Raw genomic sequence first — 21,283 nt, 5'->3', positions numbered from 1 at the left:
TTCTACTTAGAATTCTTACTGCATTTTTATTTTGTGATCATGTGTATATGTACATGTATGTGTATGGGTGTGTGTGTGCCATTGTGCTCTATCAGATTGGCCTGTAGGCATGTCTGTGAGGCATTTTTCTTGTTTGTCCAGTGATATGGGAGGACCCAGCCCATTGTGGGTGGTACTATACCTGGGCAGGTGATCCTAGGCTCTATAAGAAAGCAGGATGAGCAAAGGTCAGAAGAACAAGCTGGTATTACGGTATTATTGTGATCTGGCATTGTAAGCTGCAATAAGCCCTTTCCTCCCCACGTTGTTTATGGTCAAAGTGTTTTATCACAGCAATAAAAAGCAAACCAGGAGAGCTGTGCTATGCATGTGGACATCAGAGTACAACTTTCAGGAGTTGGTTCTCTCCTTCTACCATGTGGGTCCTGGGGACTGAACTCAGGTTATCAGGTTTGACAGCGAGCACCTTTTCCCATTGAGCCAGATCACTGACCCCATCTTCCATTTTAAAAGTTCCTTTTCTTATTCTTTTATACTAGGGAATTAGAAGATAGACAAAAAGATGGCTGCTTGGGAGGCTACAGGGTTGGGGTGAGCAGTTACTTCAAAGATCTCCTGGGAGAGAAATCTTTCACACACATGGGGTCCACCTATGATGGCCCCAGGCAGAGTGAAGCCATAGTCAGGGTTTGTCTCCAGAGCCTTCTTTTTGCCTTTAGGGTGACCTGTACTTGTCAGATCCTCAAGGTGGGTATTGGCTAAGTGAGGTCACAGAACCATAAACCTAAGGAAAAGGTAGTAGGGCTATCTGAGGTGGCATCTGAGGTGGCCTTTGTGCCTACCAGGCACCTGCATCTTAATCTGCTCTGACACTTTGTAGAAGGCCATGTTCTCCCTTCAAAGCATCACCACTTAAAAATACATTTTTCCCTCCAATGAGAACAGTGATTGCCCAACCTTCCTCAGGATGCTGATAAGCATCCCCGCACACCACCTGCCAGTTGTTACCAGTGCCACAGTCTGCTAGCGTTTGGTGTGACCATGGACTTATTTTCTCTTCTGTAATTATTAACCTAATATAAATTTGCTGATATAAATGAATTTATGGAACTACTTTTATAGCATTATTGTTATCGAAACCACCCAACCCAAGAACTTAGGCTCATCAAGAGTTTCTGCCTAAAGTTTCCTTCCTTACCCATTGCTCTTGCCTCCTGCCTCAGTAACTACTATTCGAGAACTCAAGTTCAGCATTTTCTTCCATCCATGGTCTCATGTAGCCCAGCCTGGCCTCCTGTTTGCTTTGTAGTAGCTGAAGATGATGTTGAACCTCTGATCTTCCTGCCTCCACTCCCCAAGTGCTAGATTATAGTGTGCTACCATGCCCAATTTATGTGCTGTGGAGGACTGAACCCAGGGCTTCACTCATGCTAGGCAAGCACTCTACTGACTGAACCACATCCCCGGTTCAGTCTCTCTTTTTTTCTACTCACTCCTGTGGTCTTACTGTGTGTAAACTTCTGTGTTTGGAACAAATACCTGAGCTGATAGCAGTAAGAATGAGGTAAATCATTTTGGCAGGTAATGAAGTTATAAAGTGTGTGTGTGGCGGGGGGGGGGCAGACTTCTGAATGGACTTTCAACTCTTATAAAGGAGGAGGCCCAAGCTTGTTCTACCCTTCTTCTACAGAATGACCCTGGGAGCAAGTGTATTTATGAAAGCCGTCCTTGCCAGACCCCACATCTACTAGCACCTTGATCTGGGGCATTGCAACCTCGGGAATTTGCAGTGAGTACCTGGGGCTTATAAAATTACCCTGTGTGAGATATTTGGTTGTAGCATTACAAACAGATTTGAAACTAAGACCCAAAGCTCTGTACCCAGATGGGATGGCACTGTAGTGTGTGACTGACCACCATGTCTGTAGCAGACATCCCCCTTTGTGTTCATGCATGGGAGTGTGTATGTGTTGAGAGGGACAGGTATGAGTGTTCTTGGGGAGTTCCCCTGGTTGTGAGTTAACCAATGCCTCAGAGTATGTTTAGCCAGGATCCGTGGATCTTTTAAAGCCATCTTTAATCCTATAAGGTCCATTGTCTCCCTGTATAACAATTATTTGGTAATGTTTTTATCATTGTCTTGAATAAAAGTCCTAAATAGTGGGAACCACTATTGGGGTTCATTCCCCCTCCTCTTCCCTCTTCCCTCCTTGCATTCTTCTTCTGTCCTCCTGCACACAATAAAAAAAAACAAATAGACCATCAATGCAGTTTCTAACTAATGTAAAGAAGCATAAAAGGGAAGTGGTGCATAATCAGATAGTCACTTCAGGGATGTGGCCCCTTGGCTAAAGCACTTGCCTAGCATGTATGAGGCCCTGAGTTCTATCCTAGCACTGCACAAACTGGATATAGTGGTGCATGTCTATAATCCTAACACTCAGAAGGATCGATCAGAAGTTCGAGGCCATCCTTGGGCATATAGAGTTTGAGAGGCGCCTGGGCTGTACAGTGGCACCCTGTCTCAAAACTAAAAACAGGTGCCGGGAATCGTGGTGAAGCCTTTAACCCTAGCCCTCAGGAGGTAGAGGCAGGTGGATCTCTGTAAGATCGAGGCCAGCCTGGTCCACATAGTGACTTCCAGGCAGGTTGGGACTAGGGAGACCCTGTCAGAAAAACAAAGACAACAACAACAAAAAAGCCCAAAAACATCAAAAACTAAAAACAGGACCAGGGAGATAGGTTAAAGGGTAAAACTGCTTGCCTCCAACCCCAGTAACCTGAAGGGGATCCTCAGGACTCATAATCAGATTCTTGTTTCTACTGATAGAATCGCTGGCAAATTTAACTTCAAATACTGGGTTGATCTGGGTGCTCAGATTCCAGGAGTGGTTTTATAATCAGTGATTGATGTTTTTTCCCCCTTCTTCTGTTTCTTTAATGCTTAATAAGTATGGTAAAATTCAGAACTGAGTAGTACATTCTTAGCTCATATATACGTGATAGTTGAAGAGTTGAATTCTGATGAGATTTTAAATACTTAACTTCCCCCAATGCATTTGAGTTGGTATGATTTGCATGGGTCAAAGTCTCTAGACAGCATTTTTTCATGTAGACTCCCTCCTTTCTAACGTAGTGTGAGATTTGATTGTGGAATCTTTGATCTTTTTAAAAATTACATTTATTTGTTATTTGTGTGTGTGTGTGTGTGTATACATGTCACAATGCATGTGTAAAGGTCAGAGGGCACCTTGTCAGGAGTTGGTTTTCTCCACTGTAAGGGTCCCAGTGATTGAACTGAGGTCATCAGCAGCAAGTTCTGCTGAAAGAAATGAAAGTTTCACCATGGAGCCATCTCAGCAGCCTGAAATCTTTGATCTTAATAAACATCCCAGATCATTCCAGTGTGGTAAGAAGGCCAAACTCTGAGGGATTATTTAGAACTTGGCATGTACAGTCTGTGTTCTCCCACAGTACTTGCAGAGGGTAGGAACACCCAGAACTTACTTATCTTAATGTTTAAGAACACTTGGTTTTGTTATCTTAAACTGAAGATCTGTGACAAGAATATAATCACATTGTCCAGAGATTCTCCTGTAAAGTTGCTGATGTTATGTGAACTGAAGTTCTAAGAAAAAAGCTGAACTCATGTTAAACATTCTGCAAAGCTGATTGACTGATTAGAACGCTAGGTCTGACCTGACATCCTTGTGACAATTATATGATATCTTTGGGAATGTATTAACTTAGTAGACACTACCTTCCACTAACCCAAAACTAAGACAGTTGTCCCATAGCATCTGAGGCTTACAGTAGAGATTTCCTTTTACTGTAACTTCTGACCTGCCATTTCACCTATGTATTTAAAAAGTGCCTGATTTATGACTTTCTTTGTTTGGTTACTGTACAAACTTCATGAAACTTTCCACATGGGAACATGGTACTTGGGGGTAACTGGAACCTTTGTGCAGGGGCATGTTCTCTAATGTTTGGCTCCAGAATAACCCATCTGTTATTCCCTTTGTGGTGAGAGCTATGTTTTGCACCAGTTGCCTCCCTCCTCCTTCCCTCTCCTCTTCCCTCCTCCCTCCCTGCATCCTTCTTCCTTCCTCCTGCATACTTGCAGTGTTCTAACGTTGAGTGGCATTCCAGCAACAGCATTGATTTTTGCATTAAATAAAATACAATTTGACTGGGGAGATGGCTCAGTGGGTAAAGCACTGGTCATCAAGTGTGAGAACCTGAGTTTGAATCTCCAGAACCTACATAAAGCTGGACGCAGTAGCACAGGACTGTAACCTCATGAGTCCTAAGGCCAAATGGGAAGCAGAGAAAGAGAATATCATCGGAAGCTCAAGGACAAGCTAGCCTAAGGTACACAACTGTAAGCAACTAGTAGCCTGTCTCAAACAAGGTGGAAGGCAAGAACTGACACCTGAGATTGCCCTCTGACCTCCACACACCATGTGCTGTGGCACCGATACACATCCACAAATGCATTTTCAAAACTGGGCATGGTGGTGCACTCTTGGAATCCCAGCACTCAGGAGATAGAGGCATGAGAATCAGAAGAGCAAGGTCATCCTCCACTACAAAGCAAGCTCCAGGCAAGCCTGGGCTACATGAGATCCTATCTCAAATAAACGTCCCCCACAAAAGCCCAGGACATGGCCTTTTTGAAACCTAGACCTACCCCGAGTTTTAGGGGTTGTAGTGAGTGTGAGGAGACTCTGGAAGAGGGCAATACTTCTCAACACTGGTATATAGCTCTGGACAAGTCATTTTACCTCTTCCAACTCTTGTGGATGGAAGATGAAGCACTGTAGATCCTTACATATCAGAAAAATGGGAAATGTCAAGACCATGATCAGGATAGACTATGTGACATTATTTCTTTATGATTTTAAAAGAAATGAAAGTTTTTGGAAGTTATGGGCCAGTAGGTGCATATACAGGTGCACCTCACTCCTGTCTGAGCATCCATCTCTTCGTCTGAAAAATTCAGCAATGGCAGCTGTTCTTGTGCTGGGGACTTTATGGCCCAGGACTTAAACCCTCTCAGATAGTTCCTCTCTGGTCCAGGTTGTACTGAGCATGCTTAGACCACCAGGAAGGCCTCTGCTGAATAGCAGGAGTTTACAGACATTCATTAAAAAGTCAGATTTTCCCCTTTGCTATAGGACTTTCCTTAATTATTTGTGTGGTCTATGCCCAGATTCTTTATCTTCTGATCTCCCCTCTCATTCATGCTGCCACTCATTTTAACACCCCCATTTTAAAACTTGATTTATTTCTATTTTTAGTATGTGTGTGTGTATATATGTGCACATGAGTGTAGTACTGACACAGGCCAGAAGAGGGTGTCGGGTCCCCTGGAACTGGAGTTGTAGTCAGCCATGGGTGCTGGGAATCAAACTTGTGTGTTCTAAAAGAGCAGCAAGTACTTTTAACCTCTGAGCCGTCTCTGCAGCCTCTTTGCCAGGCCTCCTGATTCCTGCCCTCTGTGAGGTTTGACAGTCCTCCCTACCTTGGAGAGGTCTTACTATTATGGGCTCATTTTTTTTTTAAAGGAAAACAAGAGCAGACACTCTAGACTTAGGACTGTTAGGAAGATTTTCTTACTGTTTATTTTAGTGCTCATTCATATACTTATGTGGGGTGGTGGTGTGTGTGGTACATACACTTGTGTATACATACACATGTAGGCCAAAGATCAATGCTGGGTGTCTTCCTCCAGTAACCTCCATTTTATTTTTTGAGACAGGGTCTCTCACTGAATCTGAAGACCACTGTTTTTGGCTAGACTGGCTGACCAGGGAGCTCCCAGGATCCTCCTGTCTGCCCCACTGCCTCCCAGTTCACTAGAGTTACAGATAGGAGCCACCCCTTCTGGGTTTTATATGGGTTCTGGGGAACCAAACTCAAGTCTTCATGCTTGTCTGCAAGCACTTTACCAATCCAGGTCATCTCCCCAGCCTCTTATTTATTTTTGAGCCCAGCCTGACCTCTAACTCCCTGATCCTACTGCCTCCATTGCCCCAGCACTGGGATTGTAGACATGTACTACCACACCTGGTTTATGAGGTGCTGGGGATACAATCAGGGCTTCATGCATGCTAGGCAAACATTACTGAGCTATGTCTCTAAGCCCACATACTCATTATTACTATTGTTGTTGTTATTTTTTGCATGTACATGTGTGGGAGTGCTTATGTGCATTTGGTGCATACGGAAGTCAGAGGACATCTAGTGGGAGTTAGTTCTCTCTGTCCTCATGAGTGTCCTGGGGATCTATCTCAGGTCATCAGGTTTGGTGGCAGCACCATAACCTGCTTTGCCATCTTGCTGGTCCTCCTGTACTCGTCTTTTAAAAGAGAATGAGTACAGCTGCTTCTGGCCTTTACAGTTGTGAGAATTTCCTTATATCCCTACTGGAGATTCTAAGTTCTGCCTAAGTACCCTTGTTCTGTACTGTGTTCCTGCTCCTGGTCAGTGAGATTATGTTTCAGGAAGTTGGACTGAGAGACTCAAAAGAAAACTTGGTGGTTAAGTAGCACAATACCCTGGGGCTAAGGGAGACCAGCGATATGAAGGAGCACAAACCAGACATAATGAAGGTAAGGAGGTCAGCCAGCAGCTGGTGGAGGAGGTGGGGAGAACTGGACATGCAAAAAGAGACAGCAAAGAAACCAGGAGAAGGGTGAAAATAGTTCCTGTTGGGACCAGAAGATCACTGGCCCTTAAAGTCGAAGACATGGACTCAAATAAAGGCTCCTTAGGCTGTCTTGATGCTGATCTTGGACTTGTACAAGTGATCAGTCAACTGATAGGGAGTTTTAGAGCTCCTCATACATGCCAGGTCTCAGGGATGCTGCCCTTAGTGTGTCCCACAGTTGTCAGAGTCAGGACCCTGGCAGCCCTAACAAACTAGGCTTGGCAACCCACCCTCAACAGTCAATTAAACAATGGCAAAAAGCAGAGAAAGGAGATTTGTTCAGTGTGGTCACTTTGGGAAAAGGAAAAGAGGTCCGGTGACTCTCAAGTCCATCTTCCTGGTTCTGACAAGAGGTCTAGGTTTAAATAGAGAGCAAGAGGCATACGTAACTGCGCAGTTCTGGTCCAGGTGTGGTCCATCACTGACCTATCATTGTCTCAGCTCCATTCTTTGCAAGGTGGTCTGGAAAACTGTCAGAACTGTGTGAAAGGGAGAGAATGTACATGTGGAAAGAAGGCTCAGCACATCTGAACAAGGTATGTTCCGTGAGAGTGCTCAGCCCAGAAATCACCACAGTGTCCCACAGGCAGATCAGTGAGGAAGAGCAGTGTTATAAATAAAAGTGCTAGAGAATGATAAAAGACAGGAGCCGAGCATACCCAGAGAGAGAGGGAAAGAGAGAGAGTTGCCCTAAGGACATGGGGGAAGAGTGAAATAGGAGTATTAATTGTATTGAGTATATAAATACAAAATCAGTTACTGCAATTATCAAAACAAAGAATGGGCAAGAGCTACTGTCCTCTTTCCCATGTCTGTACAGAGAGAGGAGAGAGAGGAGGGAGAGAGGAGAGAGAGAGGAGAGAGGAGAGAGGAGGGAGAGAAGAGAGAGGAGAGAGAGAAGAAAGAGGAGAGAGAGAGGAGAGGAGAGAGAGAGAGAGAGAGAGAGAGAGAGAGGTGAAGACCCTGTTCCTAGTTCCTAATTACACCTGGCCCAGATTTATACATTTCCTTGGATTTGTGCTGGGAGTGATGGGTTTGGTAAGCACATCCCTTTGGCCTTTGCAGATGGAGTGGACTCAAGTGAGTGTCAAGAGAAATTCTCTGGCAGTTCCTTCCTACTCTTCTCCCCCTTTTTTGCCACTTAGCTTGACTTTAGGAATTACCACACAGTTTATTTAAGATACTACCCATCCCTCCTATCAGGTATACCAGTACTAGAAGAACAGTCCCTTCAGAAGATGACCCTAGACATTGGCATGAATAGAATGGGTTAACTCTACCTTTAACTCTTCTCATCTATCTTTTGCTTCTTTTTCTTTTTCTCCTTCCCTCTCTCCCTCCCCTTCCCTTCCCTTAAGTATTTTCTAAGCAGACTCACATTGTCTAAACTTCTGGCCCAATTTTTAACAAGTTAATATTACCACCTATACTGTTTAATTTACCTATTACATGGTTAATCTTCATGGTCAATTTGGCTGGATTTAGAATCACCAGGAGACACACCTCTGAGTAGGTCTGTGAGGCTGTCATTCCAGAGAGCCTTAAGCAAGGTAGACCCACCCTGACTAAGCAGGGTAGATCCACTCTGAATGTGGGCAGCACCATCATCTTATGGGCAGTAGTTTTGGACAGAATAACAAGGAGAAAGTGAGCTGAGCACCAGCATTCATGTCTCTCTGCTTCCTGACTATAGATGCAACGTGACCAGCTGCCTCACACTCCTGCCACCAGGCCTTCCCGTCTGTTGTAGTTTAGTGTGCTTTCTGTTGCTGTGATAAAATACTAACCAAAACCAACTTGGGGAGGAAAGGATTTCATCTTACAAGTTACAGTCCACTGCTGAGAGAACCAGGGTAGGAACTCAAGGCAGGAACTGAAGCAGAAAACGTGAGGGAACACTGCTTACTGGCTTCCTCCCACCCCCGCCCCTGACTTCCCCAGCTATCTTTCTTATACAACCCAGGCCAACCTGTCCAGGGATGGCAACCCACATTAGACACTCTCCTACATCAGTTAACAATCAAGAAAATGCCCTACAGACATGCCCATAGGCCAGTCTGATGGAGGAAATTCCTCAATTGAGGTTCCCTCTTCCCAGGTGACTCTAGTTTGTGTCAAGCTGACAGAAGAGTAACCAGCACATCCTCCATAAGGGACAGTCCTTTCAAACTGTGAGCCAAATGAAACCTTCTTTCCTTAAGTTGCTTTTTTTGCTGGGTCTTTTGTCCCTGCAAGAAGAAAACCATGTAGAACACCTGTCTTCCCCTTTATTTTAAATAAACTCATTACTGTAATTAGCAACATATAGTAAGGTATGGATTGGCTGAGCTTTGGCATGTTCACATAAGTTCTTAATGAGAGGAGTAAAGGGAGTTTGTATATGACATCTCCCACAGTGTAAATGTGCCCAGTGTAATTCAGAAATACTGCATTAGACCATGCTGGCAGTTATGATTCCCAAGGGAAATGCAGATTAATGATCACTCAGGCAGACTTCTGTTAGTTCAGCACATAATGGAGCAAAGGATGTCTGGGTTAGCTATTTAGGAACACTTTAAGTAGAATGTCTAAAAAGCAAGGATTGAATGTGTTTTTGTTTCTAACTATTTAGTCCACTGTTGGGCAGTACATGTATACACAAAAAACCTTGGTTTTCTTTCTTTACATTTTCCTTTACTTTCCTTTTCCTTCCTTTCTTTTTTTTTCCTTTTTGGTGATGCTAGGGATCAAACTTCCCTTCATGCAATTTGGGTATGTCAAATAAGCCCACTGCCATTTAGCATCCCTAACCTCCACACCTTGGACTTTATCCCATTAAAGAAAAGCAAAGAACTTACATGTCTTCTTCCATCTGAGCTATCCAAGGAAATAGAGTCAAAACAAGGCCTGCAGCAGAGTCTGGGCAAGTCATGAAACTCAACAGGAAAAGCAGGAAAGCAAAAGTTACATAAATATAACCACACCTTGTATGCCTGTTTGGCCTTTTTTGGTTGAACTTTGTTCATTTGTTTGTAACAGGGTCTTAGGCTGGCCTGGAACTATGTGGCCACTGCTGACCTTGATTTTCTGATCTTCCTGCCTCTTCGTCAGAGTGCTGGAATTACGTGTGTACCCTGCTATGCCTGGTGTATGTGGTGCTGGGAATGGAAACCCCAGGGCTTCATGCATACAAAGCAGGCATTCTACCAGCTGAGCTATATATCCCAGTCCTCTTGATTGGATTTGGAAAAAAAATATGTTTTTAGCTTTTTTGTACTATATTCTTTTTCTGTTGCTGTTTTTTGTTTGTTTGTGTTTTGGGTTTTTTGTTTGTTTGTTTGTTTGAAACAAAGCCTCACTTGCTGTGTAGACCAGGCTGGCCTTGAACTCAGAGATCTGCTTGCTTTTGCCTCCCAAGTGCTGGGATTAAAGGCATGAGCCACCATACCCAGCTATACTATATTCTTTAATAAGCCTTATCTTACTCTTAGCCTCCAGAGAAATTTTTTTAAAAAAATAGCAAGGAGAATCCCTTATGAAAGACTTCCCTGTGGTGGCCAGCCTCTGGGCAGGTGGCCTGGTGGCAAGGTTGCCTGGCATTCTCTGTTTCTTCATGAGAATGGAAAGACCAACCTGTTCTATCAACCTAAGATCCAGCAGTCACTTGTCTCCCATTTTCTCTTGCTATGAGGTATTTGTTAGGTGTTGAAGATAGAAAGATCATTCACAGGATTGACTTGTTAGCAGTGTAACTCCCCTGAAAAAAGGTGAACTTGATTTTGGAGACTGAATGTCACTCAAGTCATGGAGAATAGTAAATCAGAGCTTTCTGGAAATTTGGATCATCTCCAACTTCCACAAAACTCAAGGACTGGTTTGGGGAGATGGCTAGTCAGTAAAGTGCTTGCTCTGTAAGCATGAGGACCAGGTTCAAGTCCCAGCACCCACATGAAAAGTTTGAAGTAGTACTGTGCTCTTGTAATCTCAGCTCTGGAGAGCTAGAAACAGGCAGATCCCTGGGGTTCATTGGTCAACTGGCCTAGTGTACTTGGCAAGCACCAGGCCAGTGAGAGACCATCTTAAAAAGAAGATAGACAGTGGAGGTTGTCTTCTGGCCTCCACATGCACAGCTACACATGTACACCTACACACACAAACATGCACACACACCCCTCACCCACATACATTAAAAAACCTCAAGGATCTAGTTTTAGCCTAGAAAGTCCTGGGGAAGTCCAGGAGTTTCCCCCATTTTTTCAGTCTGCCCCCTGCCCCTCTTCCATTGTTTAAAAAGTCAAGGGGGAGACTTGGAGTGTCCCCATTTTCCAGCCTGCCTCCCTCTCTTCTCCATCATCTTCTGCTTTTCCAGAAATACTCCTCCTCTTGTTCAATTCTAGTCTATCAGATGAATAGCAAGAAATGACCCCTCTCAGATGCTGAGCTCTACCGGACACAGACTGCAATTTGTTGAATCTCAGGCCCATGCAAAAATCTTTGTCTCTCCTCGTCTTTGACATCAGGACACTGTTTTCTTCCATGGAAGAGCCCCATCTGGATGGGTCTTCTGCAGAGTGTTTGTATTTTATTTATAGGGAACTTTTGCTGCTGACTAGAGGGAAATCATCACTTTGCATACACAAGCCTCTCATTTTCCTTGATGGTACAAAGTGGGGTGGGAGGACCAGAAGCAAAGGACAAAGGTTGAGTGTATTGAATTTTCAGGGTGATAGACAGGTGGCCAGGTAGGGGAGTGTCCTTTTATCTAATCAGATTTAGGGCTGGCTTTGGAAGCATGTATACTTCTAAGTGACTGAGAGTTGGGAGGCCCCTTCTCCTGCCTTTAGTGCTTATAGTCTAAGGCATAAAAGGACTGATATCAGGTATTAGATCTATCCCCAGTATTGTATAAACCAGGCATGGTGACTGTGGTCTTTAATCCCAGATCTGGGGAGATGGAGGCTGGAAGATCCGAAGTTCAAGATTATCCTGAGCTACATAGTGAGTTGGAGTTTTGAGGTCAGCCTGGGATATAGGAGGCCTTAAAAAAATCTAAATCATATCAGTTTAAGTGGAGGTGGCTGAATTTATAGGCATTAAACCTGGCTATTTGTAGTTCTACAAAGGGCAATTAACAGGTAAGAGAAAGATATGTCTGAAGCGTCTTCACACTGTGTTCCTGTGAGACCAAACTGAATCTTCAGGATCTGAATGGGGAATTCTGATGTTGTTATTGAGTAGGACATGTAATCATGAAGAAGGAAGGTGAGATGGTTTAGAATCACTGGCTAACCCAAAGCACAAACCATAGTGTTTCTTGGCATGGACTCCAGGTCTTTCTGTTAGTTGAGGCAATTTCATAACCAAAAGAACTTTCTGTGAAAGTCCTGAAGGAAAGTTGGCTTGAGTAGACAATAGTGTTAACTAGAGAAGGGAGCTCAGGAAATCCAGCTCTCCCTTACCTGAACAGGACATGGTTCATCCTCCTGTCATGTCTGGAGACAGTTCACGTCCATCCTAGGACATGACTAATGGAGGTGGGCTGGCTATCATTTTTTATGCTGTTCCCTTTGACATTTATGTTGTGCATCTAGCAGTGATCCTTATGCTGTCTCAAGGTACTTAGAGAGAAGGGTAGGAATGAGTGAGTGAGAGCTGTAGGTATGGAAACGTTAGCCAGCATGTGCCCACTGCTCTCTGCTTGACATCAGAGGGCAGCATGGAAAGTCCTGAGCCCTAATCTGTCTATAGCAGATGTCTTGCTTGGCATGGGGGATGTTGGCCAGAAAACAGTCATGAACACTGTCTTCGGTGGGATAATGGATCCTGTGTCCTGGGACTTCGGGGCCTTGAATCTTCTCAGCTGATTATAGAGGGAGGTTTCTGGTACCCTTTCTATAAAAAGTCCTTGGAGGATGGTAAAATCCTTGGAGGAGGGGAACTCTGTGAATCGTGGTGTTAGGTAGAAGTGAGGTGGACAAATGCATGTGTTTTGGGGTTCTGGCATGCTAGGCAAGCACTCTACCAATCTACGTTGTGTCCTTGGCCTGGCATGCTGCCTTCAAAAGTGATGTTTTCCCATCCAGATTGATTAGTTAAACTATAGTCCCCAATCCCTACAGTAGAATTAACTTTATCTGAAAATTTAGAGGATACATTTCTGGCTTTCTTGATTCTAGAGTTTTTGCAGAAGGGAGAAGCAGTAACTGTAATATATGTGCTTTCTGTTCAAGTGTGTGCAGCAAAACTGAGAAACCAGAGTATGTTAGCAGGCAGCTCATTTATTGCTTTCTGGTTTTTCTTTAGCTAGATGCTGTCTGAATTTTACCTTGCTTTTCCACACTCCTTTGCTTTGGTGTCAAACTTGGGATCAAACTCTGTCAACACTTTCCTAGTTGATCTCGGGAAACATAGTCAGCTCATCGCTGATACTCACAAATAAGAGTGAGAAGCAAGTTTTTCAAAATGTCAAAAATGAAATGATACAGGTGCATGTAATCCCAAGTCTGAAATGCTCCTAAATCTAAAATTATTTGAATGCTAACAGGATGCCACAAGTGGAAAATTGCACCCTGATCTCAAGTGACAGATTACATTCAAAACTCAGACACACTAAAAATAATGTAGAAAACTACCTTAGTTTCATTTCCTATAGCTGTGACAAAATTCCCTGACAGAAGCAACCAAAGGGGGAAGAGATTTTTGGGCTTACATTTCCAGGTTATAGTCCATCACTGCGGGAGTCAGCGTGGCAGAAACTTGAAGCAACAGGTCATGCTACATCCAGAGTCAAGAGCAGAGAGCAATGAATCAATACATGCATGCCAGCAGTCAGCTTGCTTTATCCGCTCTTACACAGTTCAGAATCCTCTTCCTTTAGGAATGGTGCCACCCAAGGTGGGCAGGAATCTAGATAACCCCCTACAGATGGGCTCACAGGTCATCCTAACTAGAAAGTCTCTCGCTGAAACCCCTCTCCCAGGTGCTTCTAGATTGTGTCAAATTGACAATTAAAATCAGCCACCATGCTCCATTTATGGTATGTATATAAGATGTATATGCAACAAAACAATTTTGTGTGTAGACTTGGGCCTCCATCCTAGAATGCCTCATTATACATGCAAATATTCCAAAATCTGCAAAAATTTAGCATCTGAAACAGTTGGTTCTGAGTAGTTCCAATTAGGGATTCACAGCTTGTAGTTAAAATGGAGGGTCTAACCCTGTCTTTGACCTTGGGCTCCAAACAATGGAGAAAGCATTATTGCTAGGAACTGTGTGGTTGAGACTGTGTCGAAATATGTCACAGAGAGCTGGGGAGGTGGCCCACTTGGTAAAGCACTTGTCTTGCAAGCATGAGGACCTGAGTTCAAAGATCCCCAGAACACAAGTAAAAAAACCTGGCATGATGGCATGTGCTTGCAATCTCAGCACCTGGGAGGCAGAGACAGGCCAGAAGATCCCTGGGGCTCCTTCCCTGGCCACCTACTCTAGCCTACTGAATAAGCTCCAGGCCAGTGAAAGACTGTCTCAACAACAGCAACAAAGGTGGATGGAATCTGAAGAATGACAGCAGAGCCTGTCTTCTGGACTCCTTACACACGTGTACCCAAACCTGTGCACAGAAGCACACATACACACAAAGTATCTCTCAAAAGGCATTTTGGCATCAGTCCTTGTTGGTGAGGAATTTTTCTGGGCTAGACTCTGTGAAAGCTGAACTCAGCATCACATATAGCAGCCTATTTATGGGTCCTAGGGCGAACTTGGCAGGCAGTGTGTCCTCGGGGAATATAAGGTCCCTAGCTTACTCTCCTGTGGTTTCCTGTTGCATCTTGAGTGACTTCTGAGGGTTCTGGTTCATGGTGGGTAAGTACCCTTTGTCTTCACTTCCATGGGGTTGGAAAAGTCATTGATGGGGGTAATAGTTATTTTGCTCATAACAATGGGGTGTAACAGATGGGAATGAACAAGGTTTTCTTTATGAAGACTAGGGCTCATTTGAAGAATTTTCCCACCTCCTGCCAGGAAGTAGACAAAGCCAGTCTGCTTAAAAGCTTGAGGCAGGAAAGAATTGAATACAGACAATACCAGACTCACAATGGGGACTTCTAAGTGAGAACCCATTAGCACATAATGGAAAGGCTTAGAGAGAGCACTCCTTCTGTTAAAAGGAGGAAAGTCTGGAGGGCTAGGGATATAGCTCAGTGGTAGAGCAGTTACCTGGCATGCATGAAGCTCTGGGTTCCATCTCTAGCACCACAAAAATGGGACATAGGGTCTGGCGTGTTCTTAGCCCTTTTAAGGCCTAGTTATCAGAATGCTACAGCATTTGTGGCACCTGATCATGACATTCCCACATGCTCCAATATACTGTGTATTAGTAATGGTGTGTGTGTGTGTGTGTGTGTGTGTGTGTGTGTGTGTGTGTGCAGAAGCAGGAATGTGAAGATCAAAGGTCACCTTCTATATCTTTGACATAGGGTCTCACATTTTCTTGCCAAGAGCTTTATCCACTGAGCCATCTCTCCAGCTTAGCCTTCATCAAATTGCAATTCACAGAAAAGTAATCTTAATGGGAAAAAAGTGATTCTTCTTAGAAATGCAAATGAGCTTACATATCAGGAGGCGGTCCTGTCAACCCCTCTAAGAAGCTGCCAGTGTCACCTCCTGCAGCAAGCCTGAGTTCTTTTCAGGGACCTCCATGGAGGTGAAGGTAGGATTCTTGACTTTACTGGAGAAACAAATTTCAGGAAGAGACAGTATGAAGCAGAGTTGAGTTTATTTAAAAAAGGTTTTGCAATAGATTTAAGCATGGGTGTTAATGGAGAGGCATTCTGAGAAAGGATGTGGGCTTCTCAAGAGAGCATTCTTCTTTTAGCAGTAGCCATGAATATGATTTTGGGGCTTCTGAAGTTACGTTGCTCAAAGCATTTCTAATGGATCTTTTTCCTTTTCTTTCTTTTCCCTCTTCCCCCATTTAAGTAAATGAGATCATGGGGTGGTTCCCGAGATAATTTGGATAGGATTATAATCTGATAAGGTAAAACCATGGATCAAAAGGGGTACAAAATGGAGTTCAGACATATCTTCTACTGTATATGGAGTTTATAGTCTTGTTCAGTTTTGCAGCTAGGAAAGGAGAAAAGACCTACCTTGATCTTACACACTTAGGACTTAGGGTTTGTTGCTGTTTTTCATACTTTATTTGAAATGTCTCTGTATAAAAGTGTCCTTTGAGCCCAGCTTTGTGCTTTTTAATGAAGTAATTATATTGATGAGGGACATATCTCAAGATCCCCAAGTAGTCATCTGAAAAACTCAAATACTACTGAACCCCAAATATACTATTTTTCATACACATCTATGATGATTTAATTTCTAAATTAGACACAGTATTAGATTTAGGAGAGCAGAAAAAGGAAAGAATTTAAAGTTAAGAAGTAAGAACCAGAGCCAGACCTGCAACAGGCAAGGAATATATCCTCTTTAATTCAGGAGAACATAGAAAAGGGCTGGCGTTGTCCATGGAAACAGACATCAGCAAGAATGAGCAGAGCAATCTGGTTTTATATATGAACACAGCTCTAGGAATTTACTTGGTGTCAGGTCCTTGCTTGGTGTCAGTGTCCTTGGGACACTGGAGGATCTCTTTCCTGAGGCTTTTTTCTCAGGATGAGCAGGCACAGCAGGTTGACTCTGCAAACAGTCTCTGTAGTGATCAGTTGATAAGGCCAGGCCACCAAAGCAGGCTATGGCACAGCAGGAGTTGAGCAGCCCCTGTAACCAGTCTCTGTCAGCCTGGGAAGTGACCAGTTGATAAGGCCTGATCAAAGGCCAAGCCTCCAATTTGGGCCATTTGGCTACTTTGAGAAATTTATGTCCTTATGGCTTCCTTTAAGGAAGCTTATGGTTCTGCAGGTTACATGGTCTATCACACAGTAAAAGATTAATGACTAATAAAATAATTATAATATTGTAATAAAGTTATGTGAACATGATCTTACTCTTCCTCGTTCTTAAAATAGATTACTGAAGGGGTGATATAGAGATGCCTCAGCAGTTAAGAGCATTTATGACTCTTGCAGGGGAATGAGTTCAGTTCCAAGTGCCTACATGGTGGGGGGCGGGGCACTCGTAACTGTCTTTAACTCCAGCTCCAGGGGATCTGATGCCCTCTCTGACCTCCACAGGCACTGCACTCATGGGCACATACCCCCTTCATATATACCTGTAATCTAAAAAATAGATTATTGAATATGTACTTTTTCACTTAAAGGAAACATTGTGGCTTCATTTTGGCATATCCAATTTGCCAGTGTCACTACTCTTGAACTTGAGGACATTGTTAGTGAAATAGAAGTTATTGAAACATAAGCACACAATATGAAATAGTTGATCTGGTAATTAAAAAGGCCACAAAGTGACTAATGGGCAAGTAGCATACTGGATACAGTAGACGTAAGTATGATCCAAGTCTGGAGCCCAATAGTGTAAGATTTTGTCACATTACTGGGAATGGCTTACAGGTCACCACTTATTGTCTATTTCTGGAAATTTACGTTTATTATTTTCAGACTGTGGTTAGTTGAACAAATGATGGATGGGAAAGTAAAGATAAGTGGGGACTACTGCATATACTCTTATAATGCCAAACCAAGAAATTGACATTGATTGTTAAGGAGATGAGAGATCTAGGAAGTGCTTTGTGGTGTTTGTTACTCTTGCCAGCTCAGAATGTTGCACTTTATGTTACAGGACCTATTGGATTATCTCTTGATTTCCTGGGGACTCACACTCTGTGTGTGTGGGGGTGGGGGGTGTACGTGTGTTTTCATGCAGGTGAAGGTCAGAGGTCAATGTCCAGTGCCTTCCTTCACCTTTTGATACAGTGTCTCCATTGAACCTGGAGCTCACTGATTGAGCTAGACTGGCTGGCCAACAAGCTCTAGGAATCCCATCTCTCCAGCACCAAGATCACAGATACATGCCACCACTCCCTGTTCTTTACATGGATTCTGAGGATCGAGCTCAGGTCCTCATGATTGCATGGCAAGCACTTTACCAACAGAACCATGTCTCATCCCCTGGAGATACTTCTTAAGATAGCAGTGGCCCAGGCATCTTTGATGCTGTGACTGGGGTAGTCATGGTGTGTGTGTGTGTGTGTGTAAGTGTGTGAGACTTTGCTACACTCCTTGTTTTTCCTTGTAAAGTAGATTGCACCCCAAGGGGCTTGCCAAGGATAAGTCTGAGCAGTGAAATTCTGTCTAGTGACCAAGGTCAGAACATTCTTATGTAAAAAGTCTGAACTTCCACAGCAGGTTTGATGCTGCAGAATAGTACAGGTGGTTATTCTTCTTGAATCTAAGATTCAGTTTCACTTCAGATGATGTTACAGTGGACTGTTTCCCAGACCTGTGTGTATTTTTCTTTATACTCTTTACATTGTGAAACCTAAGTGCAAAGGGCTGGGTTTGCTATATTTTGGGTTTGTTTTGGTCACAGTTTCAAAATACAGTGTCTGCTGGGGAGCAACTCACTTCAGTGAATCACAGAACACGCTTTTCCTTTGAAAGTAAGATATGGTTATGGACCATAATAAATTCAGTAGAATTTGTTTCCAACTTCTAGGTGCTGTCTCAGGAAATAATTTTTGTGTGTGTACACATGTGTGTGTGGTGTATGTTTGTGTGTGTGGTACATACACTTGGGGAAATCAAAGATCAACATCGTGTGTCTACCTCTATTGCTCTCCACTTCATTTTTGAGACAGGGTCTCTCACTGGATCCAGAGCTCATTGATTGAGCTAGACTAGCTCACCAGCCTGCTCCAGGGATCCTCCCATCTCACCATGGGTTGGAATTACAGGCATGCATCACAATGCTTGGCTTTTACTTGGCCTCTGGGAACCTGAACTTAGGTTTTCAGGCCTGTGCAGCAAGCACTTTACCCACTGAGCCAAACTCCTTGACCCCAGGAAAAGCTTCGAAGTAGCAGTCACGACTGATACTGGAGATGCAGTATTATCTCCCAGGGCTACATAACTTCCTCATCAAAAGTGATGGATAAGATAAACTTTCGTGTCAGTTGTGGTAACATTTGCTGACGCTTGCTTATATGTTCTGTGCTTAACACAGGTGTGCGAATATCCTTTCTGAAGAGCAGAAAGCAAGCCACAGTCTGCTTCAGAATGAAATGAGGTCAGGTGGTTTTAGACTTGACATGGCAGGAACTCATGGAGGCCCTTGGGGCCCCTTTGAGGCATCAAGATATTTCCTGAGTCACACCATTCTTACCAAAGATTGAGTGCCAGACAAGGCACTTTGCAAATTAGAGCCCTGTGCATGGACATTTTTCATATGAGGAAGTTTCTAGAACGTTCCAAAGCAGGCCCAGGGCCAAGCTCATTGGGCCTGAGACTTGAATCTAGACCTGATTTCTAAACGTTCCTCTACTACAGCAGCTTGCCTCTCCATCCACGCAGGGCCTTGGCTTCGGGGCCTTCTGAATGATTTCAAAGCAGGCTTATAAGAGGGAGCAAAGAGGCTGGCGTCAGTCACCACTGAGAAGCTGCCTCTAGAGGTGTACCTCCAAGAGGAGACATTAGGCCACATGTGTTAGGTGTCCCTTGTTGGGTGGAACCTATCTCATTGCAGGAAGGAAGCTGTGGTCCACTGAAGGCTTCTCTTGTGTTCCATTCTGTGTGACTCTCATTGTCCCGGTTTCTAAAGCATGAAGTAGTTACTGGGGGCTTTGAAACAGGTTCTGGGAGACACTTTAGGTTCTCAAGAGGTAGGTGCTTCAGAGAGTCTCAGAATTGCCACACCTCTGTTTTTCCAGGACAACACCAGCAGAGGGGTGTGTGCATGCGGGCGTGCATGGGTGCGTGTATAGAGGCCAGAGGGTGTCAGGTATCATTCATCGGGATTTGTCCAACTTTTTTTCTTAAATTATTCAGCATTGACATATTCAATAACAATTTCCAGAGCTAAGATGCATCTCTTTTAAAATTGGCTGTAATTTTTAGGTTTATAGTTGAATTAATACAGTTATACAATATTGTACTCAGTATAAACTGTATAAGACATAAAATTAAATGAGGTTTTAACCTTTAAAAATCTCCATTTCCTAATTAAAATACAGAGTTTCATATAAAAATGAATTTACTTATTTTTATCTTATGTATATGAGTATAGTGTGTGCCTGCATGTGTCTAAAGTACAATGCCCACAGAGGTCAGAAGAAGACATCAGATTCCTCTGGGACTAGAGTTATGAAAGGTGGTTAGCCACCATGTGGATGCTGGGAATTGAACCTGAGTCCTCTGCAAGAGCAGCCAGTGCTCTTAACTGCTGATCCCAGTCCCATCCACCTTGTTTTTTTGATCTTTCACTTTTTTTTCTAGAACTCACTGTTGGGCTCATAAGCCCCATGGATTCAGCTGTCTCTGGTTCCCCAGCACTGAAATTTTGAGCATGTACCAGACCCATGGCTTTTTTTGGGAGATGAGGCTGTCAAACTCAGGTGCTTGCCTTCAGATTATGGACTGTGCCATCTCCCCAGTCTAGTAAATGCCTTTTTGACCAATGCAACATCAAGGACTTTTCTCCATATTAAGTACCCAGTTTGTAGGACTTGAACTGCTTCCCTAAGGACTCTGAATCTTAACAAAGTGTAAAGCTGTGGGGGTGGGTGAGAAATTATAAAACTCTAGGGCTGCATACATAGGAGACTGCAAGGGGCTCTTTGCCTTTGAGTGAGGTGACCAAAGAGAGCCCCACTTTGCCTGTGATGTGGGGGTTTGCCAGGACAGGGGCCTCCATTGTAACACCAGGATGAGTTGTCCTGCCTTTAATTGGGCAAGTCCTGTTAGACTGTCAGGATCTTGGGGCTTCTATCTATCTCATTGGATGACTATTGTTATTCGCTTACATTTATCTGAGTGTCTGTAGACAGCTACTCTAGCAGCTGAGCTACATCTCCAGCCCTATTGTTTGGTTTGTTTTTCTGGCAGAGTCTCCCTACATAGCCCAAGCTAGCACTGCATGGCTTTTGTGTGCCCAGTTCTCTTCCAATTTCTTAGGATTCCTATTGTCACAGACTTGTGTAGGATGGAGCTCAGCCTACATTGAGGGGCTAGAAATTAACTTTCTTCAGAGTGCTTTGAACATGATGATCTGACCTTGGCATTTGATTGTTGAGAAAGTTGAGATGTTGAGCAATTACGATAAAGGAAGAGGTACCTGTGAGGACACTGGCCGAGAAGGTTGGCAAGATTATAGACTAATGTATATGCCGTCAAGTTCACAGTCAAGGTGTTTGTTGGTATTAGAAAACTGCTGATGTGTTTTGTTTGGCCCACCAAGAAGAAATTTTTTAGAAATTGAAAAGCTGGACACAGTGGCTTACCCTGTAAGCCTGGCATTTGAAAGGTTGAAGTGGGATAAGTGCCATGAGTTTGAGGCCAGTCTGAGCTACAGAGTGAGACCTCGTTTCAAAAAAAAGTGTCCGAACTAGTGTCAACATTTAAAAATACAGAAACTTAGCCCAAACTCTAAGTTTTCTGGGATTATGTGGTTGGGGGTTTT

The 21,283-nt window shown here is 43.6% G+C and overlaps 1 protein-coding gene across 8 annotated transcripts in view; it reads left to right on the top strand.

Moving 5' to 3' along the window:
* Mgat5 (alpha-1,6-mannosylglycoprotein 6-beta-N-acetylglucosaminyltransferase) overlaps nucleotides 1–21,283 on the top strand; it is a 339,269-nt gene that overhangs the window by 72,602 nt on the left and 245,384 nt on the right. For 3 of the 8 annotated variants that reach the window (XM_029563239.1, XM_008832461.3, XM_008832460.3), the window contains one exon: nucleotides 1,691–1,789. The exons of the other annotated variants lie outside the window; for them this stretch is intronic. The gene's annotated coding sequence lies outside the window, so the exon portion shown is untranslated. The remainder of the gene's footprint in view (nucleotides 1–1,690; nucleotides 1,790–21,283) is intronic. 8 annotated transcript variants of the gene reach the window in all.

Source organism: Nannospalax galili, unplaced genomic scaffold (genome assembly GCF_000622305.1).
Source record: "Nannospalax galili isolate Female #2095 unplaced genomic scaffold, S.galili_v1.0 scaffold995, whole genome shotgun sequence".
NCBI lineage: Eukaryota > Metazoa > Chordata > Mammalia > Rodentia > Spalacidae > Nannospalax > Nannospalax galili.
Note: the sequence above shows the minus strand (reverse complement) of the source record. Positions and strands in the feature narration are given on the sequence as shown.